At 46.2% G+C, this 22,964-nt stretch overlaps 1 protein-coding gene across 3 annotated transcripts in view; it reads right to left on the bottom strand.

The window, feature by feature from the left end:
* The window catches only part of dscaml1 (Down syndrome cell adhesion molecule like 1), a 494,811-nt gene that overhangs the window by 235,861 nt on the left and 235,986 nt on the right, over positions 1–22,964 (bottom strand). Inside the window, exon 1 of one of the 3 annotated variants that reach the window (XM_078426583.1) lies at positions 4,412–4,437. The exons of the other annotated variants lie outside the window; for them this stretch is intronic. The gene's annotated coding sequence lies outside the window, so the exon portion shown is untranslated. Of the gene's footprint in view, positions 1–4,411; positions 4,438–22,964 lie in introns of those variants that run through there. 3 annotated transcript variants of the gene reach the window in all.

Here is a 22,964-nt window from a genome sequence, read left to right as displayed (position 1 = left end):
AAGCTGTTCCAGGGAATGTGAGGACGTCACTGTGTGTAAATCAGTTACCCTCTTCCTTTCCCTTTCTCTTGTCACTGCACAAAGATAAAATCCATTGACTTTCCATTGACATTTCCTTTAGTTTAGTTTAGTTTAGTTTGGTTTAGTTTAGAGGTACAGGCTTTTCGGCCCACCGAATTTACGCCGACTAGCGATCCCCACACGCTAACACTATTCTACGCACATAAGGGACAATTGACAATTTTACAGAAGCCAATTAGCCTACAAACATGTACGTCTTTGGAGTGTGGGAGGAAACCGGAGCACCCGGAGAAAACCCACTGGGTCATGGGGAGAAAGTACAAACCCGGTACATAGAAACATAGAAACATAGAAAATAGGTGCAGGAGTAGGCCATTCAGCCCTTCGAGCCTGCTCCGCTATTCAATATGATCATGGCTGATCATCCAGCTTAGTAACCTGTACCTGCCTTCTCTCCATACCCCCTGATCCCTTTAGCCATAAGGGCCACATCTAACTCCCTCTTAAATATAGCCAATGAACTGGCCTCAACTACCTTCTGTGGCAGAGAATTCCACAGACTCACCACTCTCTGTGTGAAGAAATGTTTTCTCATCTCGGTCCTAAAAGACTTCCCCGTACTCAGGATCAAAGCCGGGTCTCTGGCACTGTAAGGCAGCAACTCCACCGCTGTGCCACTGTGCCGCCCTTTACCACGTCTCCACCAACTTGTTCAGCGAATGGAAATTGGTGCTTCATCAGTTTATATTTCCATGCAAGTGGGTCAGCAAAGGGTCACACTGAGTGATGTTCATTTAGATTTTATTTTAAATGCATATTATTTGATCGATGATTCCTTGGCGTTTGCACGTGGAGAAAAAGGTAGTCCATTCACGTACCAACGTTATTGGGAGATAAGGCACCGAACCAACAGCCAGAAGTTTGGACAACTCATCTGGTTTCAAATCCCATCATGGTAACGGGGGGACTCAGAGTCAAATAAGGATTTTTTAAAAACAAAATGAATAGCAAAACTATTTAGAGAAATGTTAAAGACAAAATGAGCTGAATGCTGTAAAAAAGCCCATCCGTTTCAGTAATATCCTCCAGGTTTGTTAATCCACTGTTTCTACCCTGTTGGGTCTATAGGTGACTCCAGACCTACCAATGTGCTTGACTCTTGCCTGCCTCCTCGGTCAGGGGAGATTAGAGTTGGACAATAAACATCGGCTCTGCCAGTGATGTCCCCATGAATCTATGAGGAAAAGCACGAGGTTTTGACCCCAATTTGGGTGAGTTGCTTGAGCTTTTGAGCTTCTGATTTTTGATACAGTGAGACATTGCGGATACACTATCACTATTAAAACGTGATCATCTATCTATCTGTCCACTCTCTCTGCACCCTGTATTATAAGAAAATAACTGCAGATGCTGGTACAAATCGATTTATTCACAAAATGCTGGAGTAACTCAGCAGGTCAGGCAGCATCTCGGGAGAGAAGGAATGGGTGACGTTTCGGGTCGAGACCCTTCTTCAGACTGATGTCGGGGGAGGGACAAAGGAAGGATATAGGTGGAGACAGGAAGATAGAGGGAGATCTGGGAAGGAGGAGGGGAAGGGAGGGACAGAGGAGCTATCTGAAGTTGGAGAAGTCGACGTTCATACCACCGGGCCGCCAACTGCCCAGGCGAAATATGAGGTGCTGCTCCTCCAATTTCCGGCGGGCCTCACTATGGCACTGGAGGAGGCCCATGACAGAGAGGTCAGACTGGGAATGGGAGGGGGAGTTAAAGTGCTGGGCCACCGGGAGATCAGTTGCGTTAATGCGGACCGAGCGCAGGTGTTCAGCGAAGCGATCGCCGAGCCTGCGCTTGGTTTCGCCGATATAGATGAGTTGACATCTAGAGCAGCGGATGCAATAGATGAGGTTGGAGGAGGTGCAGGTGAACCTCTGTCTCACCTGGAAAGAATGTTTGGGTCCTTTGATGGAGTTGAGGGGGGAGGTAAAGGGACAGGTGTTGCATCTCGTGGGGTTGCAAGGGAAAGTGCCCGGGGTTAGGGTGGTTTGGGTAGGAAGGAACGAGTGGACCAGGGAGTTGCGGAGGGAACGGTCTCTGCGGAATGCAGAGAGGGGAGGGGATGGGAAGATATGGCCAGTGGTGGGGTCCTGTTGTAGGTGACGGAAATGTTGGTGGATGATATGTTGGATCCGCTGGCTGGTGGGGTGGAAGGTGAGAACGAGGGGATCCTGTCCTTGTTGCGAGTGGGGGAATGGGGAGCAAGAGCGGAGCTGCGGGATGTAGAAGAGACCCTAGTGAGAGCCTCATCTATAATGGAGGAGGGGAAGCCCCGTTTTCTGAAAAACGAGGACATCTCGGAAGCCCTAGTCTGAAACACCTCATCCCGGGCGCAGATGCGGCGTAGACGGAGGAATTGGGAGTAGGGGATAGACTTTTTGCAGGGGACCGGGTGGGAAGAAGTGTAGTCCAGATAGCTGTGCGAGTCGGTGGGCTTGTAATAAATGTCCGTCACTAGTTTTTCTCCTGTGATGGAGATGGTGAGGTCCAGAAACGGGAGGGAGATGTCAGAGATAGTCCAGGTATATTTAAGGGCAGGATGGAAATTGGAGGTGAAGTGTATAAAGTCAGTGAGTTCTGCATGGGTGCAAGAGGTAGCACCAATGCAGTCGTCGATGTAGCGGAGGTAGAGTTCGGGGATGGGGCCAGTGTACGTCTGGAACAGGGATTGTTCGACGTACCTGACAAAGAGGCAGGCGTAGCTAGGGCCCATGCGAGTGCCCATAGCTACGCCTCTGGTTTGGAGGAAGTGGGAGGAGTCAAAGGAGAAGTTGTTGAGGGTAAGAACCAGCTCTGCTAGGCGGAGGAGAGTGTTGGTCGATGGGGATTGGCTGGTTCTACGGTCGAGGAAGAAACGGAGGGCTTCGAGACCATCCTTGTGGGGGATGGAAGTGTAGAGTGACTGGACATCCATGGTGAAAATGAGGGAGTGGGGGCCTGGGAACCGGAAGTTATCCAGGAGATGGAGAGCGTGTGAGGTGTCTTGGACGTAGGTGGGGAGGGATTTGACCAGGGGGGATAGGATGGAGTCGAGGTAGGTAGAGATAAGTTCGGTGGGGCATGAGCAGGCAGAGACAATGGGTCTGCCGGGACAATTGTGTTTGTGGACCCTGCACCCTGGGTATTGATCGAGGCCATTAATAGTTCAATAAGCATGATTTACTAGCCTGCACACCTCGGAAGTGTGGACCCATGAAAATTCACAGCATATCTGGCTCTGCTAGAGATCGGAAAACTGCTCTTGAAACCAAACCGAAGCTGAAACATCGGCATGACGTTCACGTGATAGATGGTGCTAAATATGCTGGAAAGCTGCAGGAGGTGGTTCCACTCCACAAGTAAAATTCAATTCTATTGACCATGTTGATGCTACAGACCAAGGAAGAATTTCTAGGCAGATACTCACAAATGTCAAATTCTCAGGTAACTAGGGTTATTGTGGAAGTAATAGATCGCAGTTTTCCATTCTTGGAAGAAGATGTCCCCCAAAAAAATAAGTTTGCATAACTGATAAATATCCTGGCGATACAAAATTATTTCATGCCAATTGAATTTTCAAAATAATCTATTTCATTGCCTCAAAAAGCAGGAAGAAAACATATTAGATCTTTCCGACTCATCCCTAATGGAATGTGACAATATTAAAGTTGTATAAGCACGGTAATAGCCTTAACTGTGATTCGCCATTTGTCATGGGCGTGTTAAAACTTGCATTGGAAAATGCATACTTGGACAATGTTAAAAAGCGACGTGCTAATTATCACATCAATGCAAAAACACCATTTTGAAGGTATGGCTTTAGGTTTATGATTGTCACGCGCACCGAGGTAAAGTGAAAGCTTTGCTTTGCATGCTATCCAAACAGATCAGATAATAGTATACACAATTACATTTAAGTCAAACTCAAGTACAGTAGATAGAGCAAAGGGGAGAAGATGCAGAGTGCAGGATATAGTTCTCAGCATTGCAGCACACCAGTTCCACAGGCAAAGTCCAATGTCCACAAGGGGTAGAGGTGAATCGGACAGTACCCTAGCTTACGGGAAGACTGTTCAGAAGCCTGATAACAGAGGGGAAGAAGCTGTTGGGTGAAATGCTGCGAAAAGGGACAGATTGAAAAATCATGCACATATGGATATATAAAAACCGAGCCTAGTGAAAAAATGCCTTAATGTAGAACAACACAAACAGGACTTTGCAGTCGCAGAATCTCTGCTGCGTAATGCAGTAAATTGCGGATTTAATATTCAGGATTCATGGAGCTTCCCGACAGACGTTTCTCTGAAAACCCTGCAGCATCTCCCCTTCGACCATGTAAATAACATCAATTTACCAGTCCACTGAAGGTCAGAAGTCCCCAACAGAGGTAACATGGGAATAGCTTTGAGATTACTTCTCTCTGGCTCTGTGCTCACCGAGGCTGTGTTTACCATAATACGCATCACATCCTATTTGCATAACATGCTCCTTCATTTACTTCAGCTTTCAAGCAGATTTTATTTCCGCGAAAATAAATATAATTAAGATGACATTAAGTCAGCCAAGTCTGGTGGCAATCTTTCGCCGTGAGAGATGACGAAATGTCGAGCCAAGATTTGAGGTGGACTTTAGATGCAAATTCAGAGTGGGGGGGGGGCTGGAGATATACACTGAGGCATGGGAGGGGAGGGAGAGCTTTTGGCAGCTTCAGGCTCGGCAGTATCTTGCCTCTTGCCTCTGAAGGTTAAAGGCTCAATTCCCACCCCAGTGGTTTGATCAAAAGTCTCGGCTGATGGTCCAGTGCAGTGCTGAGGGAGTGGGTATGGGGTGTCAGAAGTGCCGCCTTTCAGATGAAATGTTAAGTGGGGGCTGCAACTGTCCTCTACGCTGCAACAGAAAAGATCTGAGTCAGCATTCCAAAGGAGAACTAGAGAGTTCTTCCTGAAGTTTTTCATTGAGCTCCAAAAAGCTGGAGTAACTCAGCGGGACAGGCAGCATCTCTGGAGAGAAGGAATGGGTGACCTTTCGGGCCGAGACCCTTCTTCAGACTGAAGAAGGGTCTCGGCCTGAAATATCACCCATTCCTTCTCTCCAGAGAGGCAGTCTGTCCCGCTGAGTTACTCCAGCTTTTTGGGTCCATCTGCGGTTTAAACCAGCATCTGCAGTTCCTGCCCACACATTACGATGTTCTGGCTAATGTTTAATCCCCAAAGGGACTAGCTTAGATGGGGTATCTTGGTCAGCAAGGCCGAGTTGGGCCGAAGGGCCCGTTCCCATGCACCATGAGTCTACAACAGGCACCATCAGCAAAATGGGTGGTGTAGTCATGAATGCATGACTTCTTTTAGTTTAGTTTAGTTTAGTTTAGAGATACAGCATGGAAATAGGCCCTTCTGCCCACCGAGTCCGCACCCACCAGCGATCCCTGCCTACTGGCACTATCCTACACACACTAGGGACAATTTAACTAGGTTTTAACATCCAAACCTGCACATCTTTAGAGAGTGGGAGGAAACCGGAGGATCTGGAGAAACCCCATGCAGGTCTCGGGGAGAATGTACAAACTCTGCACAGACAGCACCCATAGTCAGGGTCGAACCTGGGTCTCTGGTGCTGTAAGGCAGCAACTCTACCGCTGCACCACCGCGCCGCCTTTCTCTAGGCTCACAATGTGCAAACTGGTCACAATATTATCAATGTGCACAACGTGGATTACACCTCATCATCAGCAAAATGCTTTGGAATTGCAGTCACATAAATGCAAGACTAACACAATTTTATATGGAAGGACAATCAGCTCCAGGATGCAATCTGACCACAATTTAGATTGCAAGAGGATGAATTGGAAAATTTGCCTAAAGAATAAAAATGTTTCCCTTCTGAAGGCAGGATAGAAGAGAAGTAATAAATTGGAAGGAAGAACATCAATCCATCCCAATGTAGAGTGTTGATATCCACAGATAAATAGCAGCAGTGCTAAATAAGTCTTAAAGGTGAGCAACTTCTTTCCAGCCGAATTGTTGATGGACAAAGCACTTAATGTCAATGGATTCTGTATTCAAAAGGAACATAACATGGTAGAGAAAAGTTATCAATGGTAACCAAGATGGGCCATGGAACAACTTCCTAAAACATTTCCACCATCTTTAAGGCGCATTAGGAGTGTATTGGAACTTGACTGGGTGACTTCAGCTCAAAATATACTCACGAAACTCAATGCTATGCAGAACAAAGCAGCCCGTGTGATTCGCCACCTCCAACATTTGTGTAAAATGGGAGCAGTGAATACCACTAATATCTTACTTAAGGTTCGCAGGCTCTCTCTTGCAAACACATACACCGATCTGCACGCACGCACAAACACAGTTGCATACTCAGTATATGACTGGGAAACATTTCTGGTAAGGGATTAAATGTTCTTGAAAGGAAACGTTGAAAGGTGGATAAATTATCTAAACAGAGTCATTTTTTAAATACATACCTGCATCACGTGTAAATATGTTGCAAATTATGGCCTCCATATGTCAATGAAAATGATCCCAACACTGAAATCTCAAAATATCACATCAGTGATGTTTTTGTTATTGCTTCCAAGGGTGCTGTCAGCCTTGAAATCACATACAGAACGTGTCTTAATGATTTTGTGCACTGTCAGTCAGGGTGTAATAAAACAGTGAATATTAGCTTCCAAATTAGAAGTCATTTAATTGGCAGGCAAAGAAAACACTTTGGAGTGTACCAGAGGTCTGTGTTTCACAGGGTGGCGTGCGCAGTTAAAATGTGATGTATGACCTATATTGGTTTCATTCCTTATGTGTTTTTAAACTAACATCTTTAGATCTCCTGCCGATGGCTCTGGGGCATCTGTCAGTCTGAGCACTGCTGGTAAGGGTCTTGTACTGTTTATGGGGAGATTGTCAATATGGAGGGTACGTGAAGAAACAACATGCATTTACACAGCTCCCACAGTACCAAGGAACAGCAATCACGTTCTGACACCAGGCCACACCGAGGGATTTAGGGCAAGTGGAAGGGGAGGAGAGGCGGAGAGGTTTAGGGAGAAAATTGCAGAAGCCAAGAACTGAACAGTTTAAGGGCCAGCTTCCAGTGATAGAATGATTAAAACAAGAACACTCAAGAGACCAGAACTGAGGGAGTGCAGGTCTCCGCAGGTTTTAGAATGAAGGATGTTAAGAGATAGAGAGCAGCAAATCATTGAAAGACTTCAAGCACAACTATGAGAATTTTGTAACTGAACTGTTTTCTCATTGCAAGGGGGAAGGAGTGGGGTGGGTAATGGGCAACAATGGGGAAACAACCCGTGTACGACTCAGTGGCACAGTGGCGACAGAACCTGGGGTGAAATGATGTTGTGTAGGGAGAATAAACTGAGATTAGTGTAAATGGGTGGTTGATAGTTAGCACAGAGTCTGTGAGCTAAAGGTGTAGGAGAAAAAAATGCAGATGCTGGTTTAAATCGAAGGTAGACACAAAATGCTGGAGTAATTCAGCGGGTCAGGCAGCATCTCAGGAGAGAAGGAATGGGTGACGTTTCGGGTCGAGACCCTTCTTCAGAAGAAGGGTCACTCATTCCTTCTCTCCCGAGATGCTGCCTGACCCGCTGAGTTACTCCAGCATTTTGTGTCTACCTGTGAGCTAAAGGGTTTGTTTATGTGCTGTGTCAATGAATCAATGGCTCAAGTATTGGCATAATTTTATCTTAAACAACAGGGGAGGGGCAGGGCAGGGCAGAACATCTTTATTGGTGAGTGTCAGAGTGAAGGTCTGAACAATATCCCACCCCTGGCCCCACCAAACCAATTTCAAATGAATTACAGATGCTGGAATTCTGAAATAAAAATAGAGGTCAGGCAGCATCTGTGGAAAGGAAAACAGTGTTAACATTTCAGATTAAAGACCCAAGTTATGTTCAATTCCTTGCCACTCTCCTCTCCGATGACCTCCACTAAAATATCCTCAGATACCTGCTCCAACGTCTCCAATGAAGGGTCTTTGACCTGAGTCGTTAATTGTTTCCTTTTCCACAGATGAAGCGCAGAAATGAGACATTTACTCCATCAGCAGGACAATTTTGAATGTCGCCCACATGGCTGCTTGTCAAAAACACAAAGAGGCAGTAAAAGAAACTGGCAATCCAAAAGGAATTCTGCTCCCATTAGTATAAGCTAGAAACCACAGTTCACACTCAGAAGAAACATCTTTGCCCAAAGGATGGTTATAAAATGGAACTTCATTCAGTAGAGCAAGCTAAGAAGAATGACGAGAGAGATGTTTAAAGGGAACCTGGATAAATACGTGAGGGTAAGAGGAATAGAAGGATGAAATAGGTTCAGAATGTTGGAGTAACTCAGTGGGACAGGCAGCATCTCTGGATAGAAGAAATGGGTGACTTTTTGGATCGAGACCCTTCTTCAGACTCAGTCTCAGTCTCGACCCGAAACATCACACATTCCTTCTATTCAGAGATGCTGCCTGTCCCGCTGAGTTACACCAGCATTTTGCGTCTATCTTTGGTGTAAACCAGCATCTGCAGGTCCTTCCTAAACAGGGCGAAATAGGTTGATGATCTTGCTGAATATGATGCTTTGTGACTGAAACAATAAGCTTATTAATGAGTTACCTTTGTGAAGGAAACTGCTTTTGTCTTGATCCACAATATTCATATATGAGAGAATGTTCTGGAACAAAGCTCAGGGGCCAGGAACACTTCTGCCACACTGCTGAGGAAAATTGGAAGAACAAGTGTCCCTGGGTGGATGAGAGGAGAATTAAACTGTACAAGACATCACCAGCTCCATCAGCATTGCCCGTTGTAATGTTGAGTGGTTGGACAGGGAATGTCAAATGCAGGAGCTCAGAATAAAAAGCATCAACTGGAGCTTCATTGCACAGCTTCAGAGGTAGGCTGCAGCTCAGTCCCAAGAACGCAAGAAAGTGGCATTATGGTGATGATCATTAAACCGATGCCGCACTGACAGATAGGCACGTTGAAAAAGCAGGGCGGCTCCGAGACCAAACGGGCACGAAATGAGCAAAGTGCATTTTTGTTTTGTCAGTGAAAATTGCAGCAGTGTGATAGCAACACTGCAACAAACAGGAGATGAAGGCTGCGCTCGCCCTCGCTTCCGTGCTACTTTGGGACCTGCGCGTGCGGATGCAGGCAATGGTGGCAGCTCAGAGCTGGGGCTCTGCGGCTGGCACCTTTGTCTCTGAGTCAGAACGGTTCATGGGTTTCATTCACACACTTGAGCACAGAACCAAGGTTAACGGGATCGGAGGAGTGCTTCACCATCAGGCACTTTGAGGGGAAATAGCACTACCCCAGTAGTGATAGAACAGTACAACACGGGAACAGGCCATTCGGCCCACAATAGCTGTGCTGAACACGATGCAAAGATCAATCCTTATCTGCCTGCACCTAATCCATGTCCCTTCATAATCCAAGAGTGAAGTGTGTTTAATTGTCACATGTACCAAAACAGAACAATGCAGCATAGTTGCTGAGGCAATGGTTAGTGTTGTGCAGTGTTCAAGATGGTTAGTGTTGTGCAGTGTTGTGTCAGTGTTCAGTGTTGGAACAATGAATCTAACCCTTCAACTAGCAAGGATGAGGAATTTCAGTCACATGGTTGGAGCCATAATCAAGAATAATACCTGCAGCAGCTATCTGCTGATCCAAAAGTCTCTTAAATGACAGCAGCGTATCTTATGTTCCAGGTACACACACCACTCTCTGTGTATACTTGCTCCCCACAACTCTTTTAAACTTTGCCCCTCTCATCTTAAAGCTACGTCCTCCAGTATTTAATATTTCCATCCTGGGCAATAGGTTCTGACTGTCTACCATATCTATGTCTCTACAAATTGTATATACTTCTATTTGGTCTACCCGTAACCTCTGGTGATCCTGTACAACAATGCAAGTCTATCCAACCTCTCCCTGTTGCTGATGCCCTCTGACCCAGGCATCGTTCGGATAAACGTCCTCTGCGCCCTTTCCAAAGCCTTCACATCGTTTCTGTAATGGGGCGACCAGAACTGCACACATTACTCCAAATGCGGCCGAACTAAAGTCGTATAAAGCTGTATCGTGACTTCCTAACTCTAATACTCAATGCCCCGACCAATGAAGGCAAGCATATCGTACGCCTTCCGTACCACTCTATCAACTTGGTTTGCCACTTTCAGCGAGTTATGGGCTTGGACCCCAAGATCCTTCTGTACTTCAATTCTGATACTTATCCTTCAAATAACATAACTGAAAAAAGGCAACCAATATCATCAAAGACAGACAGCTGCACTCACAGAATGGTTTTGACAGCTGGCAATGCTCCAGTGGGTAGCTTTGACATTTACAGTCTAAAACACCGAGGACTTGTTCAATAAACTAGTTACATTTGAAGCACCGTTGCAGAGTAAAAATCAATTAAAAACATTGAAACTTACTGAAATTAATAATTGTTAGAATTACTCCTTCCTTGCCTCCTGGCTGCTCATTCTGAACCCAAGTCCCTGTCTAAATGTAATCCTCAGAGGGCAGGTTTCCCTGCTGAAGAACGAGTGCGTGGTAGTGCAGGAGGTAGTCCATAGTGTTCCATTGCCGAGGTAGGTTTAGGGTTGTGCAGGCTGGTTCAATAATCTGTGGTTGTCGGAACGTTCCTGCTCTTCCTGATCCTGGTGCTGTGGGGCGTCAGGCTTCCACACATAGTGTTAGTTGAGAGGAAAAGGGCATGGCCTGAATGATGGAGATGCTTGATGATAGATGCCGCCTTCTCGAGGCAATGCCTCATGTAGATGCTTTTGATGGTGGGGAGGTCTGTGCCCATGGTGGGCTGAGTCCATCACTCACCGCCGTTCCTTGCGTGTGTTGTAATTGCCATTTATTACTTACTGGAAGCCTCTGATGTGTATTTGCAAAAATTACTTGCATTGGAGTTAAGTTACTGGACTAGTACCTGCAGGCATGAGTTGGGATTCCACCATGGCAACTGGTGGATTTAAATAAAACCTGGAACAATTCATCAATGTTTGGAACACTGAATCTAACCCTTCAACTAGCAAGGATGAGGAATCTCAGTCACATGGTTAGAGCCATAATGAAGAATAATCAAGGACCAGAATCACCCCGGTCACTCCCTCTTCTCCCCTCTCCCATCAGGCAGGAGATACAGATGTTTGAACACACATACCTCCAGATTCAGGGACACTTTCTTCCCATCTGTTATCAGTCAATTGAAAGGTCCTCTCATCAGTGAGAGAGCAGTCCTGACCTCCCATCTACCTCATTGAAGACCTTTATCGAACGTCAGTGTTAGATCGGTGCACAAAATAGTCTACCCTTTATCCTATACTTTAGAGCTGAGGATGGCTTGATTGTATTCATGTGTAGGCTTTTCTTTAGACTGGATAGCACGCAAACAAATGCTTTTCAACATATCTTGGTACACGCGACAATAATAGACAAATATAACAGAGTAGATTGGATTGCTCCTTCTGGAGCAGGAAGGTAGAGAGGAGATCTGATCAAGGTGCACAAGATCATGTCTGATTTACAAAGGGCAATTAGAAGGGTAAGCCGAGGGTCAAGGCTCACAGAAACTGATTTAAAGTTTCTCAAAGAAATGCACAGGGGTGTGTGAAGTAAATGTTTCATTCAGACAGAGTTCATCACCTGCTCGCAAGAAAGGCAATCGGGCTTTCCAAGAGACAAATGGGCATGTATTTCAGAGAAAATTTGTGGGGAAATTGGACTGATGGGTTTAATGAGACAAATGACCTCAGATATAGTTTGAATGTGGGGTGGGAGTGGGATATTAGTTATAGAGTCTAACAGCATGAAAATTGACCCTTTGGTCCACTGAGTTTACACTGACCACCAAGCACCCATCGACATAAATCTTATATTATTCTCTCCATATTCCCCTCAACAGCTTTCCCCACCCAGATTCTACCACTTGTTTGCGCACTAGGAGAACGTAACAATGGCCAAATAGCCCTCCGAACCACAGTCCTTGTGGAGTGTAAGAAAATAACTGCAGATGCTGGTACAAATCGAAGGTATTTATTTCACAAAATGCTGGAGTAACTCAGCAGGTCAGGCAGCATCTCAGGAGAGATGGAATGGGTGACGTTTCGGGTCGAGACCCTTATTCGGACCTTGTGGATGTGAGAGGTGTGGGATTTTCTCTCTCCTCCCAGTGAGCCCTGAGCAGGAAGGCACTGCCCGAAAGGTTGTTGGAACCAGATTCAATACGCAGCTTTAAAAAGTGCACACTGTAAGTTCCAAAAGAACTGCCAGGCTCACGGTGAACAGAGCGGAGCAGTGTGAACAATTAGAAAGCTCTTTCAGAGTTGCTGTCAAGGGCATGACGGGCAGAACGGACTGCCTCTGTAATTCTAATCATTCATTTTTATCGCCTATTGAATGAGAAAAATATTGCCAGTGTGTTGTGTTCAATCCATATCACTGCTGTAAAATAAAGCTTAAATAGAATAAAATAATGGAGGACCACCGTGAGGGAGGTGGGGGGGAGAACAATGGAGGATCCGGCGTGGTGGGAATGTCGTGAGGGAGGTGGGGGGAGAACAATGGAGGATCCGGCGTGGGGGATCTGTTGGGGGGGGGTGACAAAAGCCGAGGTGCTTTGTAACTTTGTCATCGCCGTCGGTTGCTGTTCTTTGTATACATTGGGTATGCAAGCAAAGAATGTCACTGTGCCTAGTCACATGTGACAACAAAGTATTCCTATTCCTATTCCTAAATACCGACATTCCTCAAGAGCAGAAATTTCGATCACACAAGGAAAGCTAAAGCAATCAATCATGGTTCTGAGTTAGTGTAAGAAAATAACTGCAGATGCTGGTACAAATTGAAGGTATTTATTCACAAAATGCTGAAGTAACTCAGCAGGTCAGGCAGCATCTCAGGAGAGAAGGAATGGGTGATGTTTCAGGTCGAGACCCTTCTTCAGACTGCAGTTATGTTCCTTGTTGATTTCTCCTGGCAATTTCCACACTGCCATCGGTTGGGAAGATGCCATCAAACCAGAGTGGAACTGGGACCACCTATGACTTTGAGATCATCGTCGCACCAGACCAGACTCCCCACCATTGACTCCAGCTACAATTCGCAATGCCTCAGAGAAGCAACCAACACAAAGACCTCCCACATCGATCATTCCTTCTCCTCCTCGCTCCCATGAGGCAGAAGATAGAGAAGTTTGAAAGAGTGCACTCCCAAACACAGAAACAGTTTCTTACCCTCTGTTATTAGGCGTCCGAATGGTCCTAACATAAGCTAGGATATTATCTGATTCACCTCTACCCCACTGAGGACATTGGACGTTGTGGAACAAATGCTGAGAATTATATTATGCATTCTATATCTTCTCCTTTACTTAAATATTGTACTAGAGTTTGACTTGATTGTATTTTTGTGTAGTATTATCTGACTTGACTGGATAGCATGCAAAGGAAAGATTTTGACTGTACCTCAGTGCACTTGACAATAATAAACCTAAACCTAAATCCAAGTGAACACAAGTGGAGCAACTCGAATCAAAATGTACAGAAAGGAATTGCAGATGCTGGTTCAATAGACAATAGACAATAGACAATAGGTGCAGGAGGAGGCCATTCGGCTCTTCGAGCCAGCACCGCCATTCAATGTGATCATGGCTGATCATTCTCAATCAGTACCCCGTTCCTGCCTTCTCCCCATACCCCCTGACTCCGCTATCCTTAAGAGCTCTATCTAGCTCTCTCTTGAATGCATTCAGAGAATTGGCCTCCACTGTCTTCTGAGGCAGAGAATTCCACAGATTCACAACTCTCTGACTGAAAAAGTTTTTCCTCATCTCAGTTCTAAATGGCCTACCCCTTATTCTTAAACTGTGGCCCCTGGTTCTGGATTCCCCCAACATTGGGAACATGTTTCCTGCCTCTAACTTGTCCAACCCCTTAATAATCTTATACGTTTCGATAAGATCTTCTCTCATCCTTCTAGATTCCAGTGTGTACAAGCCTAGTTGCTCCAGTCTTTCAACATATGACAGTCTCGCAATTCCGGGAATTAACCTAGTAAACCTACGCTGCACGCCCTCAATAGCAAGAATATCCTTCCTCAAATTTGGAGACCATACCGAAGTTAGACACAAAGTGCTGGCTGGAGTGAGTCTCAGGCAGCATCTCTGGAGAAAAGGGATCAGTCTCAAGAAGGGTCCTGACCAGAAACATCACCTATCCATTTTCTCCAGAGACGCTGCCTGACCAGCTGAGTCACTCCAGCATTTTGTGTCTATCTTCAAATCAAAATGTCACCTGTTGCGGACAGCAGAATGGCATCTCCTAACCTAGGAGGGGGCTTTTTCTCAGCTGATTTGCCGAAGCTGAATCCAAATCAAAATGAAAAATGGGAGCATGTCCACCAACACAAGCCCCCTGCGGGAGCTGAGGATATAAATGTTACCGGGCACTGCCTCAGCCTAACCAACAATGACAGCCGAAACCCCTCAAGCTGCTGTGGCCAGTCTTCCTGTCATCTGCAGGCAGTTGATGGCTCTTTTGGTGTGTCCCTCCTTTGGATCACTCCCCCATGATGGATGGGGCAACATTTACATTCCACGAGCCTTTCAGACTGATAGGATACAAATTATTCATTTGTCACAGCTGCTGCACAGGCAAAGCAGGCCCATATTCCACCAGCTGCCATTGTACTCTGCATCTCTGGTGTTCTTTCTGAAGTGCTGGATATTAGACAGTAATTAGATTTAGGAAGAGAAATAAGTCCAGCATCGCCATGGCAACCGGAGGAGGGTTCATAATTCATACGGTCCCTGGGAGAACTAGCGAGGCCGTGAAACCCAGGAACCCTGACTCACACAGTGACATGGAGATGGATAGTTGTCGTGGTGGGAGGGGTTGGGGAGGATATCGGGCTGATTAATAATGATGGTGGGAGGGGGGGGGGGGGGAGGACAGAAAAAGACCTGGACATCTCCCTACATTAGGGAGATGCAGGGAATGCAATTTTTGATAAGGAATCTCGGCAATCGGAAGCAGTGAAGGTAATCCTGGGTGCTTTCTCCTGAGCATACATGGGTGATCTGAATTATATGGTGGAAAGTTTTGAAGAAACATCAAGGATGTGACCCTTAGGTATCACAAAATGCTGGATTAACTCAGCGGGTCAGGCAGCATCTCAGGAGAGAAGAAATGGGTGACGTTTTCGGGTCGAGACCCTTCTTCAGACTGATATCATATCATATCATATCATATATATACAGCCGGAAACAGGCCTTTTCGGCCCTCCAAGTCCGTGCCGCCCAGCGATCCCCGTACATTAACACTATCCTACACCCACTAGGGACAATTTTTACATTTACCCAGCCAATTAACCTACATATCTGTACGTCTTTGGAGTGTGGGAGGAAACCGAAGATCTCGGAGAAAACCCACGCAGGTCACGGGGAGAACGTACAAACTCCTTACAGTACAGCACCCGTAGTCAGGATTGAACCTGAGTCTCCGGCGCTGCATTCGCTGTAAAGCAGCAACTCTACCGCTGCGCTACCGTGCCGCCCATGTCAGGGGCGGGGGCGGGACGTCACCCATTTCTTACGAAACGTCACCCATTTCTTCGCTCCTGAGATGCTGCCTGAGTTACTCCAGCATTTTGTGATACCTTCGATTTGTACCAGCATCTGCAGTTATTTCCCTACACATCAAGGATGTGACTGTACTGTGAGGGCAGATCAATGTTGTCACCTTTGATGCAGCCAAGTCGTGAAACCTTACAGGTAGGGAAACCGTCCTCCTGACACAAAACTCCCAGCTGCACAGGGGGAAAATTCCTCAGCTATTAAACTGCTTAAAGTTACACAGAGGAGCACAAAGGCAATCAACAGCCATTTTAGTTTGCCTCCCTCATGCTGCGGGTTTTGCTAACACTGGTGGGCTTCATTCCAGGCCTATCTCCCCTCCCCCGCCACCCACCTCAGCCATAAATCACCATTATTCACTTTTAGGGGGAAGTGCCATGGGTCAATAACCCCTTTCAGGAAACACCTGTCTCACAACAGCTTTTAAAATTCCTTTCCTCCACCTCAGTCGCAGGTTATCGGCTTCAGTTATTGCTGTTCCGTGCGGTACAACTCAGCGGTGGTTAATTTAATTTGCTTTAGGTTTTACTGAGTCGGTCTTGTGTAGGTGAGAGGGCACTCACTCAAAATGGTCAAGCACTTTGTGCCCTTTGTGTGTAAACCAGCATCTCCCAGTTCTTTGTTTCTACATTTTAACAGCTCCACTGCAAAATCTCCACAAGATACGCCTACTTTGAAGAATCTGAAGAAGGGTCCCGAATCGAAACGTTACCTATCCATATTCCCCAGAGATGCTGCCTGTCCCGCTGAGTTACTCCAGCACTTTCTGCCTTTTTGCGTATACCAGCATCTGCAGTTCCTTATTTCCACGTGGTCAGATACTTATTGTATAAGAAAATAACTGCAGATGCTGGTACAAATCGATTTATTCACAAAATGCTGGAGTAACTCAGCAGGTCAGGCAGCATCTCGGGAGAGAAGGAATGGGCGACGTTTCGGGTCGAGACCCTTCTTCAGTCTGAAGAAGGGTCTCGACCCGAAACGTCACCCATTCCTTCTCTCCCGAGATGCTGCCTGACCTGCTGAGTTACTCCAGCATTTTGTCAGATACTTATTGCTGGACCTTCCACTGAAGTCCATCCCCTCTGCTATCTGCCTTCCTGCAATTTTACTTGTACCCTCTTCGAGCTTCAAGATTCACGCGGAGATTTACCCATTAAAACATGAATAAACAGCAAAGTTGCGAATCTTCCATTCTCCTCAGTAATACTGAATGCAGTTCACTTCTCGCCCTCTGTTTCCGCCTTGCCCAAGCCATGAAATGCAACTCGCCTTGGGAACTGTGTTATCAATGTTCAATGGATCAAAATGAAATATCGAACATAGAAAAGTACGGCTCAGGAACAGGCCCTTCGGCCCACATTGCCTGTGCTGACCATAATGCTAAAATAAACCAATCTCCTCGGTCTGCATCCCCTCCATTCCATTCTTCTCCATGTTCCTCCACATATTGTAACGTCGCTCTTATCTGTGCCATGACTGAGGTTAAGTATCGCTGCAACATGAGCGACACAAAAAGCTGGAGTATCTCAGCGGGACAGGCAGCATCTCTGGAGAGAATGGTTGACGTTTCGGGTCAAGATCCTTCTTCAGACTTGCCCCGCTCTGACCAAAGAGACACACTGATGGAATCTTCTGTATCCACTTGAGATCGTAGATGGCAGCCTGGTTTAATATTTCCCCTGACTCAGTGTTCCTCCCTCTGTACTGCATTGGCGAAGAACATTGTGCTTACATCTCTGGAGTGCACACTGATCATGACGTATTGACTCATATAATCAATGCCCCGACCTATGAAAGCAAGCATAACACATGCCGTCCTTACCACTCCATCTACTTGTGTTGCCACTTTCAGGGAGTTACAGTCATGGACTTGGGGTGTTGGAGGAAATCCTGGGAAACCAACAAGGGGACGAGGAGATCACGCAAACTCCTCACCAACAGCATCTGAGGTCAGACCAAACCAGGGTCGCAGAATGACTGCACCTAATGGATGACTGCACCTAATCCACAAAAGGTCTGACTGACCATCAGTACCCAGACCAGAAGTGCTCCTGTTATTCATTATCCATGGTTGCACGAGGAAAGAATGAACATGATACAGGAGGGCACTGATGATGGTGGAACATCATACCAGCAGGCATTGTACCAACTGCGGGCAGCACGGTGGCACAGTGGTAGAGTTGCTGCCTTACAGTGCCAGAGACCCGGGTTCGATCCTGACCACGGGTGCTGTCTGTACGGAGTTTGTACGTTCTTCCCGTGACCTGCGTGGATTTTACTGCGTCGGTTTCCTCCCACACTCCAAAGACGTACAGGTTTGTAGGTTAATTGGCTTGGTGCAAATGTAAAATTGTCCCTCGTGTGTGTAGGGTAGTGTTAGTGTGCTGGGGATCGCTGGTCGACGCAGACTCGGTGGGCCGAAGCACCAGTTTCTGCGTTGGATTTCTAAGCTAAACTGAACTAAACCAAACTACGAGGACAACGGAGGCACAAGGAACTGCAGATACTAGAATCTTGCACAGAACACAAAGAACATTACAGTCTGAAGAGGAGAACTCCATTGGTTGTGAAGTGTTTAGCAATGTGCTGAAACGGATATGAATGCCCAGGAAAGAAGGGGATTACAAATAGTGGTGAACACTACCTGGTCCATTACAGGTGCTGCCCTCCCCACTATAAAAGGGATCTATAGGAGACACTAATATTGTTCTATTATTTATTTTACTTTATTGTTTCTTTATTATGTTATCTATTGAGTACAATGTTTACAGATCTGTAATGCTGCCACAAGTAAGAACTTCATTGTTCTGTTTCGGTAAATATGACAATTAAACACTCATAATTCTTGATTCTTGAAAGATGGAGGTCAGAGGGTTATACAGCATGGACCCAACTCATCCATGCCTCTAGATACCGTATAACCCAAACTGCATTTAACGCCTTCCATGAATGCAAAGGGGCAGGGAAATAAAAGCCTCAGATGCAACAAATCTTAATTGAGAAAAACCCAATGGAAATCCGACAAAATGCAAACTCTCCCCCTCAGACGCTGAATGGCCTGCAATACATTTTTCAAACAACCATTTCTGTGGGAGTCTGGCTCCTACGGTGCCTTGTGTAAATGTAACTACCTGTTTTTAAACAGACACAGCAAGAGGAAATATTTTCCCTTGGAATGAAATCCACGCTTCCTGGCTTCCACGGCCTTGACTTCTTTCCTGCTCCTGCAAAGCTCGCTTTACTTTGTTCAAAGATGCCCTCCTTGCCTGCCGTACGACCCTCCCCTGATCACGCACAAACGCCTGTGATGCCTGGCAGTCACGGCACACCACAGCCCCGGCCGCCGTGAATTGCAATTCCCTTTGCTCTTGCTTTTTACCAGTAAAGCATATAGGGTTATTTTAATCCTCGAATGCTCTGCTTACAAAAGCATTAAAGATGCGATTATAAATATAATGCAGCGGAGCCATCTCAAAATGAGGATTTATGTGCTGCTCAAGAGATTGAAATGGGGGGGGACATTGTAGCCGGGGTGTACCCCACAAGCAGAGGGGTGCATTCAGTCTGGGTGACATGCATGCATTGGCACAGTGCTTGTGTCTGTGAATGATACATAACTGATGGAAAACACAATCGGATGCAAGCTCATAATCATCATCTGCTTAGCATGGAGGCCGCATACTATGCTGTCGCATTGCATTTGCTCTTCCACATCAATGCAATGCAAGGTTTCAGTGACGTTTACTGCAGAGCTTCATGCCCATGCACCGACATGCACATTAACTCAGCGTGACTTCGGGTTGACTTGACAGAGTTCTTGAAGATTATTGAAGGAGTGTGCCGGGCTGAACACAGGCAACGAGTCTCCACATGCAGGGGGAGGGTGGGGGGGGGGGGGGGGGGGGAGGGGGAGGGAGGGGGAGTTGGGGGGCGGGGGGAGTTAGGAATCCCAAACCAGGGATCGTCAACCGTTACACAGTCACAAACAAAGCCAAATAGAGATTAAATGATAAAACAACGAAGAGCAGTTAGAATGCGGATCTTTCTGAAGAAGGGTCTCGATCCCAAACGTCATCGATCCTTGTTCTCCAGGGATGCTACCTGACCCGTTGAGTTACTCCAGCACTTTGTGTCTTTTCTTGGTAGACCAGCGTCTGCAGTTCCTTGTTTCTGGAGTGGTGAATCTGCAGCCACTGGGGGCTGGGACACAGCACAGGAATGTTTCGGGGGCAAGCTGATATGTTTGTGATGTGCATAGGTGAGAGAAATAGAATGATAGGCTGATAAGACCAGATGAGGGAGAGTGGGAGGGAACTCATTATTAACACTGGCACCCAGGAGTTGGTTCAAATAGCACATCTCCCCATTCTAAATTCTAGGTAGATCTGGTGCACAATTTGAGTTTTTTGTTTTAAAGATACAGAGTGAAAACAGGTCCTTCGGCCAACCAAGTCCACGCCAACCATCGGTCACCCGTTCACACTAGTTCTATGTTATCGCACTTCGTCATCCACTCCCTACACACTGGGGACAATGTACAGAGGCTGCTCAACCCACAAACCTGCACGTCTTTGGAATGTGGGAGGAAGCCGGAATACCCGGAGGAAATGCACCAGGTCACAGGGAGAACATGCAAACTCCACACAGACAGCACCGAACATCAGGGTTGAACCCGGGTCTCTGGCGCTGTGAGGCTGTAGCTCCATCAGCAGCGCCAGGCTTAACAGGTAAAGAAGGATGATCTGTAACCACACAAGGAGCAGACAAAGTGCTGGAATAACTCTGAGAGTCAGGCAGCATCAGCATTTTGTGAATAAATCAATTTGTACCAGCATCTGCAGTTATTTTCTTATACTACTGGTTGCTCCACTGCGATTTCTCTTCGAGGTATGTCCACTTTGAAGAAGTTCTCCTCCTCTCTTCGACGAGAGTTTAGCAACATGCTCTCTCGCTGCTCCCCCTCTGTGATTTCTCCTGCCCTCCTACTCTAGCTCCTCCGTCCCTCCCTTCCCCTCCTCCTTCCCAGATCTCCCTCTATCTTCCTGTCTCCACCTATATCCTTCCTTTGTCCCACCCCCGACATCAGTCTGAAGAAGGGTCTCGACCCGAAACGTCACCCATTCCTTCTCTCCCGAGATGCTGCCTGACCTGCTGAGTTACTCCAGCATTTTGTGAATAAATCAATTTGTACCAGCATCTGCAGTTATTTTCTTATATATATATATAGCATCTGTGGAGGGAATGGATAGGCAACGTTTCTGGTTGGGACTCTTCTTCATCCACACCAACTCATTTTATGTGAATATTTAAAAAAAGCAAATGCTGGAAATCTGAAATAACACACTCAGCAGGTCGGGCAACATGGCAGTTAACATTGCATTCTAATAGCGCCTTTATCAGCCTTAGAATGAATCAGAATGCTTGCAGCTTGCGTAAAGTGTGGTTCGAGCCGTAATGTAGGAGACAAAGAAGTTAATTTGTGCAGAAAGCTTCCATGAAGGTTAATGTGGTTCTAGTCAGATCATCTGTTATAATGTTGTTAGTAAAAGGATAATTGGCGGCCTGACATTAAGGGGAACTCTCCTGGATTCCTTCAAATAATGACATTAGATCTGTTGCTTTCAGTTGAGAGAGCAAAAATTATCCCAATTTAAGTCAAGTCAAGTCAAGTCAATTTTATTTGTATAGCACATTTAAAAACAACCCACGTTGCCCCAGACTATCCAACACACACTCAGTGCTGTGCTGAACAGTTGCTACAATCATGCTCTTGAGCTTCTATGGATCAGCTTAGTTCATTATCGCATGTACCGAGGTACAGTGAAAAGCTTTTGTGGCGTGCTAGCCAGTCAGCGGAAAGACAATACATGATTACAATCGAGCCAGTTATAGATACATGATAAGGGAATAACATTTAGTGCAAGATAAAACCAGAAAGGTCCGATCAATGATAGTCCGAGGGTCACCAATAAGGTAGATAATAGTTCAGGACTGCTCTCTGGTTGTGGTGGGATGATTCAGTTGCCTGATAACAACTGGGAAGAAACTGTCTTTGAATGGCGACTGTTCAATTGCACAAACCCTAGTCACCCAGCCTGAAATATCTTTAGTTTCAGTTTAGTTTGGTTTGGTTTAGGGATACAGCACGGAAACAGGCCCTTCAGCCCACCGAGTCCATGCCGACCAGTGATCTCCTCACACTAGCACTGTCCTTCACACTGGGGACGATATACAATTTTTACCGAAGCCACATTTGCCTACAAACCTGTACATATTGTGAAATGTGAGAGGAAACCGGAGCACCCGGATGTACAAACTCCGTACAGACAGCACCCATAGTCAGGATCGAACCCGGGTCTCTGGGGGTCCTCAGGGTGACCATGGGGATACTCTGTAAACAGGGTTACCTGCACAATGAGTAAATCGGGGCAGTTTGAGAACACAGACAAAGGAGTTGTGAAATGCAGAGCAGGAAGATTACTGGCAGATCAGGCTTGGCATGTCATCCACTCCCTGTGGAAAACAAGGAATAACAGGACAGAAAAAAACAAGGTGGGTCAATATCATGGATGGATGACTGATACAGGCTGAGAAATCAAGTGAAAGATAAGGTGCTGTTCATTATGCTTGCAATGGGCCTGATTATAACAGTGCAGGAAGCAGCAGACTGATGGGGAAGTGGACCCTGATCAGTCTGAAGAAGGGTCTCGACCCGAAACGCCACCCATTCCTTCTCTCCTGAGATGCTGCCTGACCTGCTGAGTTACTCCAGCATTTTGTGAATAAATACCTTTGATGGGTAAGTGGAAGTGGGATGGAGAATTAAAGAGTCAGGGAACGGGAAGTTTAGGACTGAAAGTTGGTGCTCGGCAAAGTGATCACCAAATCTGTGTTTGGTTTCTTCAACGTAGAAGGGGCCACATGGTGAACACCAGGTGATTGGATTCTAACATCATTGGACTGGAAGCACCTGAAAGACCATTTTGCTGCCAGGATGGTGAAAAGAGGAGAACAGAAGTCTCGTATCATCCACAGGTGCAGGGCAAAGTGCTACGAGAAGCAAGCGGTAGTGGGAATGGAAGAGTTAACCGGGGAGTCGCAAGATGAACAGACCATGCCAATGCTGAAAGGAGAGGAGAGGAGAGGGAATGATGTACCTGGTGGTGGAACCTCTTTGAATGTGGTATAAACCGCGGCAAATGATGTGTTGAATGCAGAGCTTGG

The sequence above is a fragment of the Rhinoraja longicauda genome, chromosome 32, assembly GCF_053455715.1.
Source record: "Rhinoraja longicauda isolate Sanriku21f chromosome 32, sRhiLon1.1, whole genome shotgun sequence".
Lineage (NCBI taxonomy): Eukaryota > Metazoa > Chordata > Chondrichthyes > Rajiformes > Arhynchobatidae > Rhinoraja > Rhinoraja longicauda.
The sequence above is the reverse complement of the archived record's forward strand: the minus strand, read 5'-3'. Positions and strand labels throughout refer to the sequence as shown.